At 51.9% G+C, this 14996-nt stretch overlaps 46 non-coding genes across 46 annotated transcripts; 31 read left to right on the top strand and 15 right to left on the bottom strand.

Moving 5' to 3' along the window:
* The first annotated feature begins 29 nt into the window (after positions 1 to 29).
* Positions 30 to 102, top strand: Trnav-aac (transfer RNA valine (anticodon AAC)). Its single transcript has one exon. It is a non-coding gene; the product is annotated as a tRNA-Val (tRNA).
* Positions 103 to 295: 193 nt separating this feature from the next.
* On the bottom strand, positions 296 to 367 carry Trnap-ugg (transfer RNA proline (anticodon UGG)). Its single transcript has one exon. It is a non-coding gene; the product is annotated as a tRNA-Pro (tRNA).
* A 412-nt stretch (positions 368 to 779) lies between these two features.
* Positions 780 to 852, top strand: Trnav-cac (transfer RNA valine (anticodon CAC)). The gene has a single exon. It is a non-coding gene; the product is annotated as a tRNA-Val (tRNA).
* Positions 853 to 1010: 158 nt separating this feature from the next.
* On the top strand, positions 1011 to 1083 carry Trnav-aac (transfer RNA valine (anticodon AAC)). The gene has a single exon. It is a non-coding gene; the product is annotated as a tRNA-Val (tRNA).
* Positions 1084 to 1276: 193 nt separating this feature from the next.
* Positions 1277 to 1348, bottom strand: Trnap-ugg (transfer RNA proline (anticodon UGG)). Its single transcript has one exon. It is a non-coding gene; the product is annotated as a tRNA-Pro (tRNA).
* Positions 1349 to 1760: 412 nt separating this feature from the next.
* Trnav-cac (transfer RNA valine (anticodon CAC)) lies at positions 1761 to 1833 on the top strand. The gene has a single exon. It is a non-coding gene; the product is annotated as a tRNA-Val (tRNA).
* A 158-nt stretch (positions 1834 to 1991) lies between these two features.
* Positions 1992 to 2064, top strand: Trnav-aac (transfer RNA valine (anticodon AAC)). The gene has a single exon. It is a non-coding gene; the product is annotated as a tRNA-Val (tRNA).
* Positions 2065 to 2257: 193 nt separating this feature from the next.
* Positions 2258 to 2329, bottom strand: Trnap-agg (transfer RNA proline (anticodon AGG)). Its single transcript has one exon. It is a non-coding gene; the product is annotated as a tRNA-Pro (tRNA).
* Positions 2330 to 2741: 412 nt separating this feature from the next.
* Positions 2742 to 2814, top strand: Trnav-cac (transfer RNA valine (anticodon CAC)). The gene has a single exon. It is a non-coding gene; the product is annotated as a tRNA-Val (tRNA).
* Positions 2815 to 2972: 158 nt separating this feature from the next.
* On the top strand, positions 2973 to 3045 carry Trnav-aac (transfer RNA valine (anticodon AAC)). Its single transcript has one exon. It is a non-coding gene; the product is annotated as a tRNA-Val (tRNA).
* Positions 3046 to 3238: 193 nt separating this feature from the next.
* Positions 3239 to 3310, bottom strand: Trnap-ugg (transfer RNA proline (anticodon UGG)). Its single transcript has one exon. It is a non-coding gene; the product is annotated as a tRNA-Pro (tRNA).
* A 412-nt stretch (positions 3311 to 3722) lies between these two features.
* Positions 3723 to 3795, top strand: Trnav-cac (transfer RNA valine (anticodon CAC)). The gene has a single exon. It is a non-coding gene; the product is annotated as a tRNA-Val (tRNA).
* Positions 3796 to 3953: 158 nt separating this feature from the next.
* Positions 3954 to 4026, top strand: Trnav-aac (transfer RNA valine (anticodon AAC)). The gene has a single exon. It is a non-coding gene; the product is annotated as a tRNA-Val (tRNA).
* A 193-nt stretch (positions 4027 to 4219) lies between these two features.
* Trnap-agg (transfer RNA proline (anticodon AGG)) lies at positions 4220 to 4291 on the bottom strand. The gene has a single exon. It is a non-coding gene; the product is annotated as a tRNA-Pro (tRNA).
* Positions 4292 to 4703: 412 nt separating this feature from the next.
* On the top strand, positions 4704 to 4776 carry Trnav-cac (transfer RNA valine (anticodon CAC)). Its single transcript has one exon. It is a non-coding gene; the product is annotated as a tRNA-Val (tRNA).
* A 158-nt stretch (positions 4777 to 4934) lies between these two features.
* Trnav-aac (transfer RNA valine (anticodon AAC)) lies at positions 4935 to 5007 on the top strand. Its single transcript has one exon. It is a non-coding gene; the product is annotated as a tRNA-Val (tRNA).
* A 193-nt stretch (positions 5008 to 5200) lies between these two features.
* Trnap-ugg (transfer RNA proline (anticodon UGG)) lies at positions 5201 to 5272 on the bottom strand. Its single transcript has one exon. It is a non-coding gene; the product is annotated as a tRNA-Pro (tRNA).
* A 412-nt stretch (positions 5273 to 5684) lies between these two features.
* On the top strand, positions 5685 to 5757 carry Trnav-cac (transfer RNA valine (anticodon CAC)). The gene has a single exon. It is a non-coding gene; the product is annotated as a tRNA-Val (tRNA).
* A 158-nt stretch (positions 5758 to 5915) lies between these two features.
* On the top strand, positions 5916 to 5988 carry Trnav-aac (transfer RNA valine (anticodon AAC)). Its single transcript has one exon. It is a non-coding gene; the product is annotated as a tRNA-Val (tRNA).
* Positions 5989 to 6181: 193 nt separating this feature from the next.
* Positions 6182 to 6253, bottom strand: Trnap-agg (transfer RNA proline (anticodon AGG)). The gene has a single exon. It is a non-coding gene; the product is annotated as a tRNA-Pro (tRNA).
* A 412-nt stretch (positions 6254 to 6665) lies between these two features.
* On the top strand, positions 6666 to 6738 carry Trnav-cac (transfer RNA valine (anticodon CAC)). The gene has a single exon. It is a non-coding gene; the product is annotated as a tRNA-Val (tRNA).
* Positions 6739 to 6896: 158 nt separating this feature from the next.
* Positions 6897 to 6969, top strand: Trnav-aac (transfer RNA valine (anticodon AAC)). The gene has a single exon. It is a non-coding gene; the product is annotated as a tRNA-Val (tRNA).
* A 193-nt stretch (positions 6970 to 7162) lies between these two features.
* Positions 7163 to 7234, bottom strand: Trnap-ugg (transfer RNA proline (anticodon UGG)). Its single transcript has one exon. It is a non-coding gene; the product is annotated as a tRNA-Pro (tRNA).
* Positions 7235 to 7646: 412 nt separating this feature from the next.
* On the top strand, positions 7647 to 7719 carry Trnav-cac (transfer RNA valine (anticodon CAC)). Its single transcript has one exon. It is a non-coding gene; the product is annotated as a tRNA-Val (tRNA).
* Positions 7720 to 7877: 158 nt separating this feature from the next.
* On the top strand, positions 7878 to 7950 carry Trnav-aac (transfer RNA valine (anticodon AAC)). The gene has a single exon. It is a non-coding gene; the product is annotated as a tRNA-Val (tRNA).
* Positions 7951 to 8143: 193 nt separating this feature from the next.
* On the bottom strand, positions 8144 to 8215 carry Trnap-ugg (transfer RNA proline (anticodon UGG)). The gene has a single exon. It is a non-coding gene; the product is annotated as a tRNA-Pro (tRNA).
* A 412-nt stretch (positions 8216 to 8627) lies between these two features.
* On the top strand, positions 8628 to 8700 carry Trnav-cac (transfer RNA valine (anticodon CAC)). Its single transcript has one exon. It is a non-coding gene; the product is annotated as a tRNA-Val (tRNA).
* Positions 8701 to 8858: 158 nt separating this feature from the next.
* On the top strand, positions 8859 to 8931 carry Trnav-aac (transfer RNA valine (anticodon AAC)). Its single transcript has one exon. It is a non-coding gene; the product is annotated as a tRNA-Val (tRNA).
* A 193-nt stretch (positions 8932 to 9124) lies between these two features.
* On the bottom strand, positions 9125 to 9196 carry Trnap-ugg (transfer RNA proline (anticodon UGG)). The gene has a single exon. It is a non-coding gene; the product is annotated as a tRNA-Pro (tRNA).
* A 412-nt stretch (positions 9197 to 9608) lies between these two features.
* Positions 9609 to 9681, top strand: Trnav-cac (transfer RNA valine (anticodon CAC)). The gene has a single exon. It is a non-coding gene; the product is annotated as a tRNA-Val (tRNA).
* A 158-nt stretch (positions 9682 to 9839) lies between these two features.
* Positions 9840 to 9912, top strand: Trnav-aac (transfer RNA valine (anticodon AAC)). Its single transcript has one exon. It is a non-coding gene; the product is annotated as a tRNA-Val (tRNA).
* Positions 9913 to 10105: 193 nt separating this feature from the next.
* Positions 10106 to 10177, bottom strand: Trnap-ugg (transfer RNA proline (anticodon UGG)). The gene has a single exon. It is a non-coding gene; the product is annotated as a tRNA-Pro (tRNA).
* A 412-nt stretch (positions 10178 to 10589) lies between these two features.
* Positions 10590 to 10662, top strand: Trnav-cac (transfer RNA valine (anticodon CAC)). Its single transcript has one exon. It is a non-coding gene; the product is annotated as a tRNA-Val (tRNA).
* Positions 10663 to 10820: 158 nt separating this feature from the next.
* Trnav-aac (transfer RNA valine (anticodon AAC)) lies at positions 10821 to 10893 on the top strand. The gene has a single exon. It is a non-coding gene; the product is annotated as a tRNA-Val (tRNA).
* Positions 10894 to 11086: 193 nt separating this feature from the next.
* On the bottom strand, positions 11087 to 11158 carry Trnap-ugg (transfer RNA proline (anticodon UGG)). The gene has a single exon. It is a non-coding gene; the product is annotated as a tRNA-Pro (tRNA).
* Positions 11159 to 11570: 412 nt separating this feature from the next.
* On the top strand, positions 11571 to 11643 carry Trnav-cac (transfer RNA valine (anticodon CAC)). The gene has a single exon. It is a non-coding gene; the product is annotated as a tRNA-Val (tRNA).
* A 158-nt stretch (positions 11644 to 11801) lies between these two features.
* Trnav-aac (transfer RNA valine (anticodon AAC)) lies at positions 11802 to 11874 on the top strand. Its single transcript has one exon. It is a non-coding gene; the product is annotated as a tRNA-Val (tRNA).
* A 193-nt stretch (positions 11875 to 12067) lies between these two features.
* Trnap-ugg (transfer RNA proline (anticodon UGG)) lies at positions 12068 to 12139 on the bottom strand. The gene has a single exon. It is a non-coding gene; the product is annotated as a tRNA-Pro (tRNA).
* A 412-nt stretch (positions 12140 to 12551) lies between these two features.
* On the top strand, positions 12552 to 12624 carry Trnav-cac (transfer RNA valine (anticodon CAC)). Its single transcript has one exon. It is a non-coding gene; the product is annotated as a tRNA-Val (tRNA).
* A 158-nt stretch (positions 12625 to 12782) lies between these two features.
* Trnav-aac (transfer RNA valine (anticodon AAC)) lies at positions 12783 to 12855 on the top strand. Its single transcript has one exon. It is a non-coding gene; the product is annotated as a tRNA-Val (tRNA).
* Positions 12856 to 13048: 193 nt separating this feature from the next.
* Trnap-ugg (transfer RNA proline (anticodon UGG)) lies at positions 13049 to 13120 on the bottom strand. Its single transcript has one exon. It is a non-coding gene; the product is annotated as a tRNA-Pro (tRNA).
* A 412-nt stretch (positions 13121 to 13532) lies between these two features.
* Trnav-cac (transfer RNA valine (anticodon CAC)) lies at positions 13533 to 13605 on the top strand. The gene has a single exon. It is a non-coding gene; the product is annotated as a tRNA-Val (tRNA).
* Positions 13606 to 13763: 158 nt separating this feature from the next.
* Trnav-aac (transfer RNA valine (anticodon AAC)) lies at positions 13764 to 13836 on the top strand. The gene has a single exon. It is a non-coding gene; the product is annotated as a tRNA-Val (tRNA).
* Positions 13837 to 14029: 193 nt separating this feature from the next.
* Positions 14030 to 14101, bottom strand: Trnap-ugg (transfer RNA proline (anticodon UGG)). Its single transcript has one exon. It is a non-coding gene; the product is annotated as a tRNA-Pro (tRNA).
* Positions 14102 to 14513: 412 nt separating this feature from the next.
* On the top strand, positions 14514 to 14586 carry Trnav-cac (transfer RNA valine (anticodon CAC)). Its single transcript has one exon. It is a non-coding gene; the product is annotated as a tRNA-Val (tRNA).
* A 158-nt stretch (positions 14587 to 14744) lies between these two features.
* Trnav-aac (transfer RNA valine (anticodon AAC)) lies at positions 14745 to 14817 on the top strand. Its single transcript has one exon. It is a non-coding gene; the product is annotated as a tRNA-Val (tRNA).
* The last annotated feature ends 179 nt before the right edge of the window (positions 14818 to 14996 follow it).

Consider the following 14996-nt stretch of genomic DNA (forward strand, 5'->3'; position numbering starts at 1 on the left):
TTGTCTCTAATGTAAGGCGCACACAAGTAGTTTCCGTGGTGTAGCGGTTATCACGTCTGCCTAACACGCAGAAGGTCCCCGTGTCGATCCCGGGCGGAAACACTTTTTTATCATTAAAAACAAGACATACTAACATGCATCTGCTACCATCTGTACCCAAAAACCTTCGTAATCGCCTTCACACGTCAGATCAGTGTCAATTGCTCACATCAAATATGAATTTCATTTGATACTGACGCCGAGCATTTTGCGTCGACTCGGCCACTCACGTGCGACCAGTTTGCACAAAACGCTAGGGCTCGTCCGGGATTTGAACCCGGGACCGCCTGCACCCAAAGCAGGAATCATACCCCTAGACCAACGAGCCATCTGACGTGGCAAATGACTATTATTTCAGTGCACTGGGTCCCTCGATGTGGTCCAGGGTGCTCTGGAAAGTCTCGTGTAGGCTGGCGGGATGGGGGCGGCGCGAATTCCCGCGGTCGGCGGCCTTCCTGGGCTATTGGTACCTTCATGTAGAGCTGCCGCTGGGCTCGCACTCCCTGCTGCTAAGAAAGTGATTGCTTTTGCTGCTATGATTTGCAATCACGACTGCGGGAAACGCCGCTATTTCGTTAGGGGTGCTACGGCAGACACCTTCTCGAGCACCCCGAAGACTTCTTGAGCCCTTGGCTGTGATGGTTTCCAGGCTGTCAAAAGAACTGTCGCGTGTGCATTCACGGACGGGAGAGAGGCTGAGGTAATTGCGAGTGAACGGAGATGGACTCCTCAAGTCCGCAGTTTCCGTAGTGTAGCGGTTATCACGTCTGCTTCACACGCAGAAGGTCCCCGGTTCGATCCCGGGCGGGAACAGTACTTTCCTGCCTATGTCGTATTGTACTCCAGTGAGCCACGACATGTGAGGATCTTCTGCATGTACCTTTGTTCTGCAAGTAGCGCATTTATTTAATTTTTTAGTTACGATGACAACACCAGCACGAGTTGTCTCTAATGTAAGGCGCACACAAGTAGTTTCCGTGGTGTAGCGGTTATCACGTCTGCCTAACACGCAGAAGGTCCCCGTGTCGATCCCGGGCGGAAACACTTTTTTATCATTAAAAACAAGACATACTAACATGCATCTGCTACCATCTGTACCCAAAAACCTTCGTAATCGCCTTCACACGTCAGATCAGTGTCAATTGCTCACATCAAATATGAATTTCATTTGATACTGACGCCGAGCATTTTGCGTCGACTCGGCCACTCACGTGCGACCAGTTTGCACAAAACGCTAGGGCTCGTCCGGGATTTGAACCCGGGACCTCCTGCACCCAAAGCAGGAATCATACCCCTAGACCAACGAGCCATCTGACGTGGCAAATGACTATTATTTCAGTGCACTGGGTCCCTCGATGTGGTCCAGGGTGCTCTGGAAAGTCTCGTGTAGGCTGGCGGGATGGGGGCGGCGCGAATTCCCGCGGTCGGCGGACTTCCTGGGCTATTGGTACCTTCACGTAGAGCTGCCGCTGGGCTCGCACTCCCTGCTGCTAAGAAAGTGATTGCTTTTGCTGCTATGATTTGCAATCACGACTGCGGGAAACGCCGCTATTTCGTTAGGGGTGCTACGGCAGACACCTTCTCGAGCACCCCGAAGACTTCTTGAGCCCTTGGCTGTGATGGTTTCCAGGCTGTCAAAAGAACTGTCGCGTGTGCATTCACGGACGGGAGAGAGGCTGAGGTAATTGCGAGTGAACGGAGATGGACTCCTCAAGTCCGCAGTTTCCGTAGTGTAGCGGTTATCACGTCTGCTTCACACGCAGAAGGTCCCCGGTTCGATCCCGGGCGGGAACAGTATTTTCCTGCCTATGTCGTATTGTACTCCAGTGAGCCACGACATGTGAGGATCTTCTGCATGTACCTTTGTTCTGCAAGTAGCGCATTTATTTAATTTCTTAGTGACGATGACAACACCAGCACGAGTTGTCTCTAATGTAAGGCGCACACAAGTAGTTTCCGTGGTGTAGCGGTTATCACGTCTGCCTAACACGCAGAAGGTCCCCGTGTCGATCCCGGGCGGAAACACTTTTTTATCATTAAAAACAAGACATACTAACATGCATCTGCTACCATCTGTACCCAAAAACCTTCGTAATCGCCTTCACACGTCAGATCAGTGTCAATTGCTCACATCAAATATGAATTTCATTTGATACTGACGCCGAGCATTTTGCGTCGACTCGGCCACTCACGTGCGACCAGTTTGCACAAAACGCTAGGGCTCGTCCGGGATTTGAACCCGGGACCTCCTGCACCCTAAGCAGGAATCATACCCCTAGACCAACGAGCCATCTGACGTGGCAAATGACTATTATTTCAGTGCACTGGGTCCCTCGATGTGGTCCAGGGTGCTCTGGAAAGTCTCGTGTAGGCTGGCGGGATGGGGGCGGCGCGAATTCCCGCGGTCGGCGGCCTTCCTGGGCTATTGGTACCTTCATGTAGAGCTGCCGCTGGGCTCGCACTCCCTGCTGCTAAGAAAGTGATTGCTTTTGCTGCTATGATTTGCAATCACGACTGCGGGAAACGCCGCTATTTCGTTAGGGGTGCTACGGCAGACACCTTCTCGAGCACCCCGAAGACTTCTTGAGCCCTTGGCTGTGATGGTTTCCAGGCTGTCAAAAGAACTGTCGCGTGTGCATTCACGGACGGGAGAGAGGCTGAGGTAATTGCGAGTGAACGGAGATGGGCTCCTGAAGTCCGCAGTTTCCGTAGTGTAGCGGTTATCTCGTCTGCTTCACACGCAGAAGGTCCTCGGTTCGATCCCGGGCGGGAACAGTATTTTCCTGCCTATGTCGTATTTTACTCCAGTGAGCCACGACATGTGAGGATCTTCTGCATGTACCTTTGTTCTGCAAGTAGCGCATTTATTTAATTTCTTAGTAACGATGACAACACCAGCACGAGTTGTCTCTAATGTAAGGCGCACACAAGTAGTTTCCGTGGTGTAGCGGTTATCACGTCTGCCTAACACGCAGAAGGTCCCCGTGTCGATCCCGGGCGGAAACACTTTTTTATCATTAAAAACAAGACATACTAACATGCATCTGCTACCATCTGTACCCAAAAACCTTCGTAATCGCCTTCACACGTCAGATCAGTGTCAATTGCTCACATCAAATATGAATTTCATTTGATACTGACGCCGAGCATTTTGCGTCGACTCGGCCACTCACGTGCGACCAGTTTGCACAAAACGCTAGGGCTCGTCCGGGATTTGAACCCGGGACCTCCTGCACCCAAAGCAGGAATCATACCCCTAGACCAACGAGCCATCTGACGTGGCAAATGACTATTATTTCAGTGCACTGGGTCCCTCGATGTGGTCCAGGGTGCTCTGGAAAGTCTCGTGTAGGCTGGCGGGATGGGGGCGGCGCGAATTCCCGCGGTCGGCGGCCTTCCTGGGCTATTGGTACCTTCATGTAGAGCTGCCGCTGGGCTCGCACTCCCTGCTGCTAAGAAAGTGATTGCTTTTGCTGCTATGATTTGCAATCACGACTGCGGGAAACGCCGCTATTTCGTTAGGGGTGCTACGGCAGACACCTTCTCGAGCACCCCGAAGACTTCTTGAGCCCTTGGCTGTGATGGTTTCCAGGCTGTCAAAAGAACTGTCGCGTGTGCATTCACGGACGGGAGAGAGGCTGAGGTAATTGCGAGTGAACGGAGATGGGCTCCTGAAGTCCGCAGTTTCCGTAGTGTAGCGGTTATCTCGTCTGCTTCACACGCAGAAGGTCCTCGGTTCGATCCCGGGCGGGAACAGTATTTTCCTGCCTATGTCGTATTGTACTCCAGTGAGCCACGACATGTGAGGATCTTCTGCATGTACCTTTGTTCTGCAAGTAGCGCATTTATTTAATTTCTTAGTGACGATGACAACACCAGCACGAGTTGTCTCTAATGTAAGGCGCACACAAGTAGTTTCCGTGGTGTAGCGGTTATCACGTCTGCCTAACACGCAGAAGGTCCCCGTGTCGATCCCGGGCGGAAACACTTTTTTATCATTAAAAACAAGACATACTAACATGCATCTGCTACCATCTGTACCCAAAAACCTTCGTAATCGCCTTCACACGTCAGATCAGTGTCAATTGCTCACATCAAATATGAATTTCATTTGATACTGACGCCGAGCATTTTGCGTCGACTCGGCCACTCACGTGCGACCAGTTTGCACAAAACGCTAGGGCTCGTCCGGGATTTGAACCCGGGACCTCCTGCACCCTAAGCAGGAATCATACCCCTAGACCAACGAGCCATCTGACGTGGCAAATGACTATTATTTCAGTGCACTGGGTCCCTCGATGTGGTCCAGGGTGCTCTGGAAAGTCTCGTGTAGGCTGGCGGGATGGGGGCGGCGCGAATTCCCGCGGTCGGCGGCCTTCCTGGGCTATTGGTACCTTCATGTAGAGCTGCCGCTGGGCTCGCACTCCCTGCTGCTAAGAAAGTGATTGCTTTTGCTGCTATGATTTGCAATCACGACTGCGGGAAACGCCGCTATTTCGTTAGGGGTGCTACGGCAGACACCTTCTCGAGCACCCCGAAGACTTCTTGAGCCCTTGGCTGTGATGGTTTCCAGGCTGTCAAAAGAACTGTCGCGTGTGCATTCACGGACGGGAGAGAGGCTGAGGTAATTGCGAGTGAACGGAGATGGGCTCCTGAAGTCCGCAGTTTCCGTAGTGTAGCGGTTATCTCGTCTGCTTCACACGCAGAAGGTCCTCGGTTCGATCCCGGGCGGGAACAGTATTTTCCTGCCTATGTCGTATTTTACTCCAGTGAGCCACGACATGTGAGGATCTTCTGCATGTACCTTTGTTCTGCAAGTAGCGCATTTATTTAATTTCTTAGTAACGATGACAACACCAGCACGAGTTGTCTCTAATGTAAGGCGCACACAAGTAGTTTCCGTGGTGTAGCGGTTATCACGTCTGCCTAACACGCAGAAGGTCCCCGTGTCGATCCCGGGCGGAAACACTTTTTTATCATTAAAAACAAGACATACTAACATGCATCTGCTACCATCTGTACCCAAAAACCTTCGTAATCGCCTTCACACGTCAGATCAGTGTCAATTGCTCACATCAAATATGAATTTCATTTGATACTGACGCCGAGCATTTTGCGTCGACTCGGCCACTCACGTGCGACCAGTTTGCACAAAACGCTAGGGCTCGTCCGGGATTTGAACCCGGGACCTCCTGCACCCAAAGCAGGAATCATACCCCTAGACCAACGAGCCATCTGACGTGGCAAATGACTATTATTTCAGTGCACTGGGTCCCTCGATGTGGTCCAGGGTGCTCTGGAAAGTCTCGTGTAGGCTGGCGGGATGGGGGCGGCGCGAATTCCCGCGGTCGGCGGCCTTCCTGGGCTATTGGTACCTTCATGTAGAGCTGCCGCTGGGCTCGCACTCCCTGCTGCTAAGAAAGTGATTGCTTTTGCTGCTATGATTTGCAATCACGACTGCGGGAAACGCCGCTATTTCGTTAGGGGTGCTACGGCAGACACCTTCTCGAGCACCCCGAAGACTTCTTGAGCCCTTGGCTGTGATGGTTTCCAGGCTGTCAAAAGAACTGTCGCGTGTGCATTCACGGACGGGAGAGAGGCTGAGGTAATTGCGAGTGAACGGAGATGGGCTCCTGAAGTCCGCAGTTTCCGTAGTGTAGCGGTTATCTCGTCTGCTTCACACGCAGAAGGTCCTCGGTTCGATCCCGGGCGGGAACAGTATTTTCCTGCCTATGTCGTATTGTACTCCAGTGAGCCACGACATGTGAGGATCTTCTGCATGTACCTTTGTTCTGCAAGTAGCGCATTTATTTAATTTCTTAGTGACGATGACAACACCAGCACGAGTTGTCTCTAATGTAAGGCGCACACAAGTAGTTTCCGTGGTGTAGCGGTTATCACGTCTGCCTAACACGCAGAAGGTCCCCGTGTCGATCCCGGGCGGAAACACTTTTTTATCATTAAAAACAAGACATACTAACATGCATCTGCTACCATCTGTACCCAAAAACCTTCGTAATCGCCTTCACACGTCAGATCAGTGTCAATTGCTCACATCAAATATGAATTTCATTTGATACTGACGCCGAGCATTTTGCGTCGACTCGGCCACTCACGTGCGACCAGTTTGCACAAAACGCTAGGGCTCGTCCGGGATTTGAACCCGGGACCTCCTGCACCCTAAGCAGGAATCATACCCCTAGACCAACGAGCCATCTGACGTGGCAAATGACTATTATTTCAGTGCACTGGGTCCCTCGATGTGGTCCAGGGTGCTCTGGAAAGTCTCGTGTAGGCTGGCGGGATGGGGGCGGCGCGAATTCCCGCGGTCGGCGGCCTTCCTGGGCTATTGGTACCTTCATGTAGAGCTGCCGCTGGGCTCGCACTCCCTGCTGCTAAGAAAGTGATTGCTTTTGCTGCTATGATTTGCAATCACGACTGCGGGAAACGCCGCTATTTCGTTAGGGGTGCTACGGCAGACACCTTCTCGAGCACCCCGAAGACTTCTTGAGCCCTTGGCTGTGATGGTTTCCAGGCTGTCAAAAGAACTGTCGCGTGTGCATTCACGGACGGGAGAGAGGCTGAGGTAATTGCGAGTGAACGGAGATGGGCTCCTGAAGTCCGCAGTTTCCGTAGTGTAGCGGTTATCTCGTCTGCTTCACACGCAGAAGGTCCTCGGTTCGATCCCGGGCGGGAACAGTATTTTCCTGCCTATGTCGTATTTTACTCCAGTGAGCCACGACATGTGAGGATCTTCTGCATGTACCTTTGTTCTGCAAGTAGCGCATTTATTTAATTTCTTAGTAACGATGACAACACCAGCACGAGTTGTCTCTAATGTAAGGCGCACACAAGTAGTTTCCGTGGTGTAGCGGTTATCACGTCTGCCTAACACGCAGAAGGTCCCCGTGTCGATCCCGGGCGGAAACACTTTTTTATCATTAAAAACAAGACATACTAACATGCATCTGCTACCATCTGTACCCAAAAACCTTCGTAATCGCCTTCACACGTCAGATCAGTGTCAATTGCTCACATCAAATATGAATTTCATTTGATACTGACGCCGAGCATTTTGCGTCGACTCGGCCACTCACGTGCGACCAGTTTGCACAAAACGCTAGGGCTCGTCCGGGATTTGAACCCGGGACCTCCTGCACCCAAAGCAGGAATCATACCCCTAGACCAACGAGCCATCTGACGTGGCAAATGACTATTATTTCAGTGCACTGGGTCCCTCGATGTGGTCCAGGGTGCTCTGGAAAGTCTCGTGTAGGCTGGCGGGATGGGGGCGGCGCGAATTCCCGCGGTCGGCGGCCTTCCTGGGCTATTGGTACCTTCATGTAGAGCTGCCGCTGGGCTCGCACTCCCTGCTGCTAAGAAAGTGATTGCTTTTGCTGCTATGATTTGCAATCACGACTGCGGGAAACGCCGCTATTTCGTTAGGGGTGCTACGGCAGACACCTTCTCGAGCACCCCGAAGACTTCTTGAGCCCTTGGCTGTGATGGTTTCCAGGCTGTCAAAAGAACTGTCGCGTGTGCATTCACGGACGGGAGAGAGGCTGAGGTAATTGCGAGTGAACGGAGATGGGCTCCTGAAGTCCGCAGTTTCCGTAGTGTAGCGGTTATCTCGTCTGCTTCACACGCAGAAGGTCCTCGGTTCGATCCCGGGCGGGAACAGTATTTTCCTGCCTATGTCGTATTGTACTCCAGTGAGCCACGACATGTGAGGATCTTCTGCATGTACCTTTGTTCTGCAAGTAGCGCATTTATTTAATTTCTTAGTAACGATGACAACACCAGCACGAGTTGTCTCTAATGTAAGGCGCACACAAGTAGTTTCCGTGGTGTAGCGGTTATCACGTCTGCCTAACACGCAGAAGGTCCCCGTGTCGATCCCGGGCGGAAACACTTTTTTATCATTAAAAACAAGACATACTAACATGCATCTGCTACCATCTGTACCCAAAAACCTTCGTAATCGCCTTCACACGTCAGATCAGTGTCAATTGCTCACATCAAATATGAATTTCATTTGATACTGACGCCGAGCATTTTGCGTCGACTCGGCCATTCACGTGCGACCAGTTTGCACAAAACGCTAGGGCTCGTCCGGGATTTGAACCCGGGACCTCCTGCACCCAAAGCAGGAATCATACCCCTAGACCAACGAGCCATCTGACGTGGCAAATGACTATTATTTCAGTGCACTGGGTCCCTCGATGTGGTCCAGGGTGCTCTGGAAAGTCTCGTGTAGGCTGGCGGGATGGGGGCGGCGCGAATTCCCGCGGTCGGCGGCCTTCCTGGGCTATTGGTACCTTCATGTAGAGCTGCCGCTGGGCTCGCACTCCCTGCTGCTAAGAAAGTGATTGCTTTTGCTGCTATGATTTGCAATCACGACTGCGGGAAACGCCGCTATTTCGTTAGGGGTGCTACGGCAGACACCTTCTCGAGCACCCCGAAGACTTCTTGAGCCCTTGGCTGTGATGGTTTCCAGGCTGTCAAAAGAACTGTCGCGTGTGCATTCACGGACGGGAGAGAGGCTGAGGTAATTGCGAGTGAACGGAGATGGACTCCTCAAGTCCGCAGTTTCCGTAGTGTAGCGGTTATCACGTCTGCTTCACACGCAGAAGGTCCCCGGTTCGATCCCGGGCGGGAACAGTATTTTCCTGCCTATGTCGTATTGTACTCCAGTGAGCCACGACATGTGAGGATCTTCTGCATGTACCTTTGTTCTGCAAGTAGCGCATTTATTTAATTTTTTAGTTACGATGACAACACCAGCACGAGTTGTCTCTAATGTAAGGCGCACACAAGTAGTTTCCGTGGTGTAGCGGTTATCACGTCTGCCTAACACGCAGAAGGTCCCCGTGTCGATCCCGGGCGGAAACACTTTTTTATCATTAAAAACAAGACATACTAACATGCATCTGCTACCATCTGTACCCAAAAACCTTCGTAATCGCCTTCACACGTCAGATCAGTGTCAATTGCTCACATCAAATATGAATTTCATTTGATACTGACGCCGAGCATTTTGCGTCGACTCAGCCACTCACGTGCGACCAGTTTGCACAAAACGCTAGGGCTCGTCCGGGATTTGAACCCGGGACCTCCTGCACCCAAAGCAGGAATCATACCCCTAGACCAACGAGCCATCTGACGTGGCAAATGACTATTATTTCAGTGCACTGGGTCCCTCGATGTGGTCCAGGGTGCTCTGGAAAGTCTCGTGTAGGCTGGCGGGATGGGGGCGGCGCGAATTCCCGCGGTCGGCGGCCTTCCTGGGCTATTGGTACCTTCATGTAGAGCTGCCGCTGGGCTCGCACTCCCTGCTGCTAAGAAAGTGATTGCTTTTGCTGCTATGATTTGCAATCACGATTGCGGGAAACGCCGCTATTTCGTTAGGGGTGCTACGGCAGACACCTTCTCGAGCACCCCGAAGACTTCTTGAGCCCTTGGCTGTGATGGTTTCCAGGCTGTCAAAAGAACTGTCGCGTGTGCATTCACGGACGGGAGAGAGGCTGAGGTAATTGCGAGTGAACGGAGATGGGCTCCTGAAGTCCGCAGTTTCCGTAGTGTAGCGGTTATCTCGTCTGCTTCACACGCAGAAGGTCCTCGGTTCGATCCCGGGCGGGAACAGTATTTTCCTGCCTTTGTCGTATTGTACTCCAGTGAGCCACGACATGTGAGGATCTTCTGCATGTACCTTTGTTCTGCAAGTAGCGCATTTATTTAATTTCTTAGTAACGATGACAACACCAGCACGAGTTGTCTCTAATGTAAGGCGCACACAAGTAGTTTCCGTGGTGTAGCGGTTATCACGTCTGCCTAACACGCAGAAGGTCCCCGTGTCGATCCCGGGCGGAAACACTTTTTTATCATTAAAAACAAGACATACTAACATGCATCTGCTACCATCTGTACCCAAAAACCTTCGTAATCGCCTTCACACGTCAGATCAGTGTCAATTGCTCACATCAAATATGAATTTCATTTGATACTGACGCCGAGCATTTTGCGTCGACTCGGCCACTCACGTGCGACCAGTTTGCACAAAACGCTAGGGCTCGTCCGGGATTTGAACCCGGGACCTCCTGCACCCAAAGCAGGAATCATACCCCTAGACCAACGAGCCATCTGACGTGGCAAATGACTATTATTTCAGTGCACTGGGTCCCTCGATGTGGTCCAGGGTGCTCTGGAAAGTCTCGTGTAGGCTGGCGGGATGGGGGCGGCGCGAATTCCCGCGGTCGGCGGCCTTCCTGGGCTATTGGTACCTTCATGTAGAGCTGCCGCTGGGCTCGCACTCCCTGCTGCTAAGAAAGTGATTGCTTTTGCTGCTATGATTTGCAATCACGACTGCGGGAAACGCCGCTATTTCGTTAGGGGTGCTACGGCAGACACCTTCTCGAGCACCCCGAAGACTTCTTGAGCCCTTGGCTGTGATGGTTTCCAGGCTGTCAAAAGAACTGTCGCGTGTGCATTCACGGACGGGAGAGAGGCTGAGGTAATTGCGAGTGAACGGAGATGGGCTCCTGAAGTCCGCAGTTTCCGTAGTGTAGCGGTTATCTCGTCTGCTTCACACGCAGAAGGTCCTCGGTTCGATCCCGGGCGGGAACAGTATTTTCCTGCCTATGTCGTATTGTACTCCAGTGAGCCACGACATGTGAGGATCTTCTGCATGTACCTTTGTTCTGCAAGTAGCGCATTTATTTAATTTCTTAGTAACGATGACAACACCAGCACGAGTTGTCTCTAATGTAAGGCGCACACAAGTAGTTTCCGTGGTGTAGCGGTTATCACGTCTGCCTAACACGCAGAAGGTCCCCGTGTCGATCCCGGGCGGAAACACTTTTTTATCATTAAAAACAAGACATACTAACATGCATCTGCTACCATCTGTACCCAAAAACCTTCGTAATCGCCTTCACACGTCAGATCAGTGTCAATTGCTCACATCAAATATGAATTTCATTTGATACTGACGCCGAGCATTTTGCGTCGACTCGGCCACTCACGTGCGACCAGTTTGCACAAAACGCTAGGGCTCGTCCGGGATTTGAACCCGGGACCGCCTGCACCCAAAGCAGGAATCATACCCCTAGACCAACGAGCCATCTGACGTGGCAAATGACTATTATTTCAGTGCACTGGGTCCCTCGATGTGGTCCAGGGTGCTCTGGAAAGTCTCGTGTAGGCTGGCGGGATGGGGGCGGCGCGAATTCCCGCGGTCGGCGGCCTTCCTGGGCTATTGGTACCTTCATGTAGAGCTGCCGCTGGGCTCGCACTCCCTGCTGCTAAGAAAGTGATTGCTTTTGCTGCTATGATTTGCAATCACGACTGCGGGAAACGCCGCTATTTCGTTAGGGGTGCTACGGCAGACACCTTCTCGAGCACCCCGAAGACTTCTTGAGCCCTTGGCTGTGATGGTTTCCAGGCTGTCAAAAGAACTGTCGCGTGTGCATTCACGGACGGGAGAGAGGCTGAGGTAATTGCGAGTGAACGGAGATGGGCTCCTGAAGTCCGCAGTTTCCGTAGTGTAGCGGTTATCTCGTGTGCTTCACACGCAGAAGGTCCTCGGTTCGATCCCGGGCGGGAACAGTATTTTCCTGCCTATGTCGTATTGTACTCCAGTGAGCCACGACATGTGAGGATCTTCTGCATGTACCTTTGTTCTGCAAGTAGCGCATTTATTTAATTTCTTAGTAACGATGACAACACCAGCACGAGTTGTCTCTAATGTAAGGCGCACACAAGTAGTTTCCGTGGTGTAGCGGTTATCACGTCTGCCTAACACGCAGAAGGTCCCCGTGTCGATCCCGGGCGGAAACACTTTTTTATCATTAAAAACAAGACATACTAACATGCATCTGCTACCATCTGTACCCAAAAACCTTCGTAATCGCCTTCACACGTCAGATCAGTGTCAATTGCTCACATCAAATATGAATTTCATTTGATACTGACGCCGAGCATTTTGCGTCGACTCAGCCACTCACGTGCGACCAGTTTGCACAAAACGCTAGGGCTCGTCCGGGATTTGAACCCGGGACCTCCTGCACCCAAAGCAGGAATCATACCCCTAGACCAACGAGCCATCTGACGTGGCAAATGACTATTATTTCAGTGCACTGGGTCCCTCGATGTGGTCCAGGGTGCTCTGGAAAGTCTCGTGTAGGCTGGCGGGATGGGGGCGGCGCGAATTCCCGCGGTCGGCGGCCTTCCTGGGCTATTGGTACCTTCATGTAGAGCTGCCGCTGGGCTCGCACTCCCTGCTGCTAAGAAAGTGATTGCTTTTGCTGCTATGATTTGCAATCACGATTGCGGGAAACGCCGCTATTTCGTTAGGGGTGCTACGGCAGACACCTTCTCGAGCACCCCGAAGACTTCTTGAGCCCTTGGCTGTGATGGTTTCCAGGCTGTCAAAAGAACTGTCGCGTGTGCATTCACGGACGGGAGAGAGGCTGAGGTAATTGCGAGTGAACGGAGATGGGCTCCTGAAGTCCGCAGTTTCCGTAGTGTAGCGGTTATCTCGTCTGCTTCACACGCAGAAGGTCCTCGGTTCGATCCCGGGCGGGAACAGTATTTTCCTGCCTTTGTCGTATTGTACTCCAGTGAGCCACGACATGTGAGGATCTTCTGCATGTACCTTTGTTCTGCAAGTAGCGCATTTATTTAATTTCTTAGTAACGATGACAACACCAGCACGAGTTGTCTCTAATGTAAGGCGCACACAAGTAGTTTCCGTGGTGTAGCGGTTATCACGTCTGCCTAACACGCAGAAGGTCCCCGTGTCGATCCCGGGCGGAAACACTTTTTTATCATTAAAAACAAGACATACTAACATGCATCTGCTACCATCTGTACCCAAAAACCTTCGTAATCGCCTTCACACGTCAGATCAGTGTCAATTGCTCACATCAAATATGAATTTCATTTGATACTGACGCCGAGCATTTTGCGTCGACTCGGCCACTCACGTGCGACCAGTTTGCACAAAACGCTAGGGCTCGTCCGGGATTTGAACCCGGGACCTCCTGCACCCAAAGCAGGAATCATACCCCTAGACCAACGAGCCATCTGACGTGGCAAATGACTATTATTTCAGTGCACTGGGTCCCTCGATGTGGTCCAGGGTGCTCTGGAAAGTCTCGTGTAGGCTGGCGGGATGGGGGCGGCGCGAATTCCCGCGGTCGGCGGCCTTCCTGGGCTATTGGTACCTTCATGTAGAGCTGCCGCTGGGCTCGCACTCCCTGCTGCTAAGAAAGTGATTGCTTTTGCTGCTATGATTTGCAATCACGACTGCGGGAAACGCCGCTATTTCGTTAGGGGTGCTACGGCAGACACCTTCTCGAGCACCCCGAAGACTTCTTGAGCCCTTGGCTGTGATGGTTTCCAGGCTGTCAAAAGAACTGTCGCGTGTGCATTCACGGACGGGAGAGAGGCTGAGGTAATTGCGAGTGAACGGAGATGGGCTCCTGAAGTCCGCAGTTTCCGTAGTGTAGCGGTTATCTCGTCTGCTTCACACGCAGAAGGTCCTCGGTTCGATCCCGGGCGGGAACAGTATTTTCCTGCCTATGTCGTATTGTACTCCAGTGAGCCACGACATGTGAGGATCTTCTGCATGTACCTTTGTTCTGCAAGTAGCGCATTTATTTAATTTCTTAGTAACGATGACAACACCAGCACGAGTTGTCTCTAATGTAAGGCGCACACAAGTAGTTTCCGTGGTGTAGCGGTTATCACGTCTGCCTAACACGCAGAAGGTCCCCGTGTCGATCCCGGGCGGAAACACTTTTTTATCATTAAAAACAAGACATACTAACATGCATCTGCTACCATCTGTACCCAAAAACCTTCGTAATCGCCTTCACACGTCAGATCAGTGTCAATTGCTCACATCAAATATGAATTTCATTTGATACTGACGCCGAGCATTTTGCGTCGACTCGGCCACTCACGTGCGACCAGTTTGCACAAAACGCTAGGGCTCGTCCGGGATTTGAACCCGGGACCGCCTGCACCCAAAGCAGGAATCATACCCCTAGACCAACGAGCCATCTGACGTGGCAAATGACTATTATTTCAGTGCACTGGGTCCCTCGATGTGGTCCAGGGTGCTCTGGAAAGTCTCGTGTAGGCTGGCGGGATGGGGGCGGCGCGAATTCCCGCGGTCGGCGGCCTTCCTGGGCTATTGGTACCTTCATGTAGAGCTGCCGCTGGGCTCGCACTCCCTGCTGCTAAGAAAGTGATTGCTTTTGCTGCTATGATTTGCAATCACGACTGCGGGAAACGCCGCTATTTCGTTAGGGGTGCTACGGCAGACACCTTCTCGAGCACCCCGAAGACTTCTTGAGCCCTTGGCTGTGATGGTTTCCAGGCTGTCAAAAGAACTGTCGCGTGTGCATTCACGGACGGGAGAGAGGCTGAGGTAATTGCGAGTGAACGGAGATGGGCTCCTGAAGTCCGCAGTTTCCGTAGTGTAGCGGTTATCTCGTGTGCTTCACACGCAGAAGGTCCTCGGTTCGATCCCGGGCGGGAACAGTATTTTCCTGCCTATGTCGTATTGTACTCCAGTGAGCCACGACATGTGAGGATCTTCTGCATGTACCTTTGTTCTGCAAGTAGCGCATTTATTTAATTTCTTAGTAACGATGACAACACCAGCACGAGTTGTCTCTAATGTAAGGCGCACACAAGTAGTTTCCGTGGTGTAGCGGTTATCACGTCTGCCTAACACGCAGAAGGTCCCCGTGTCGATCCCGGGCGGAAACACTTTTTTATCATTAAAAACAAGACATACTAACATGCATCTGCTACCATCTGTACCCAAAAACCTTCGTAATCGCCTTCACACGTCAGATCAGTGTCAATTGCTCACATCAAATATGAATTTCATTTGATACTGACGCCGAGCATTTTGCGTCGACTCAGCCACTCACGTGCGACCAGTT

The sequence above is a fragment of the Schistocerca gregaria genome, chromosome 2, assembly GCF_023897955.1.
Source record: "Schistocerca gregaria isolate iqSchGreg1 chromosome 2, iqSchGreg1.2, whole genome shotgun sequence".
Lineage (NCBI taxonomy): Eukaryota > Metazoa > Arthropoda > Insecta > Orthoptera > Acrididae > Schistocerca > Schistocerca gregaria.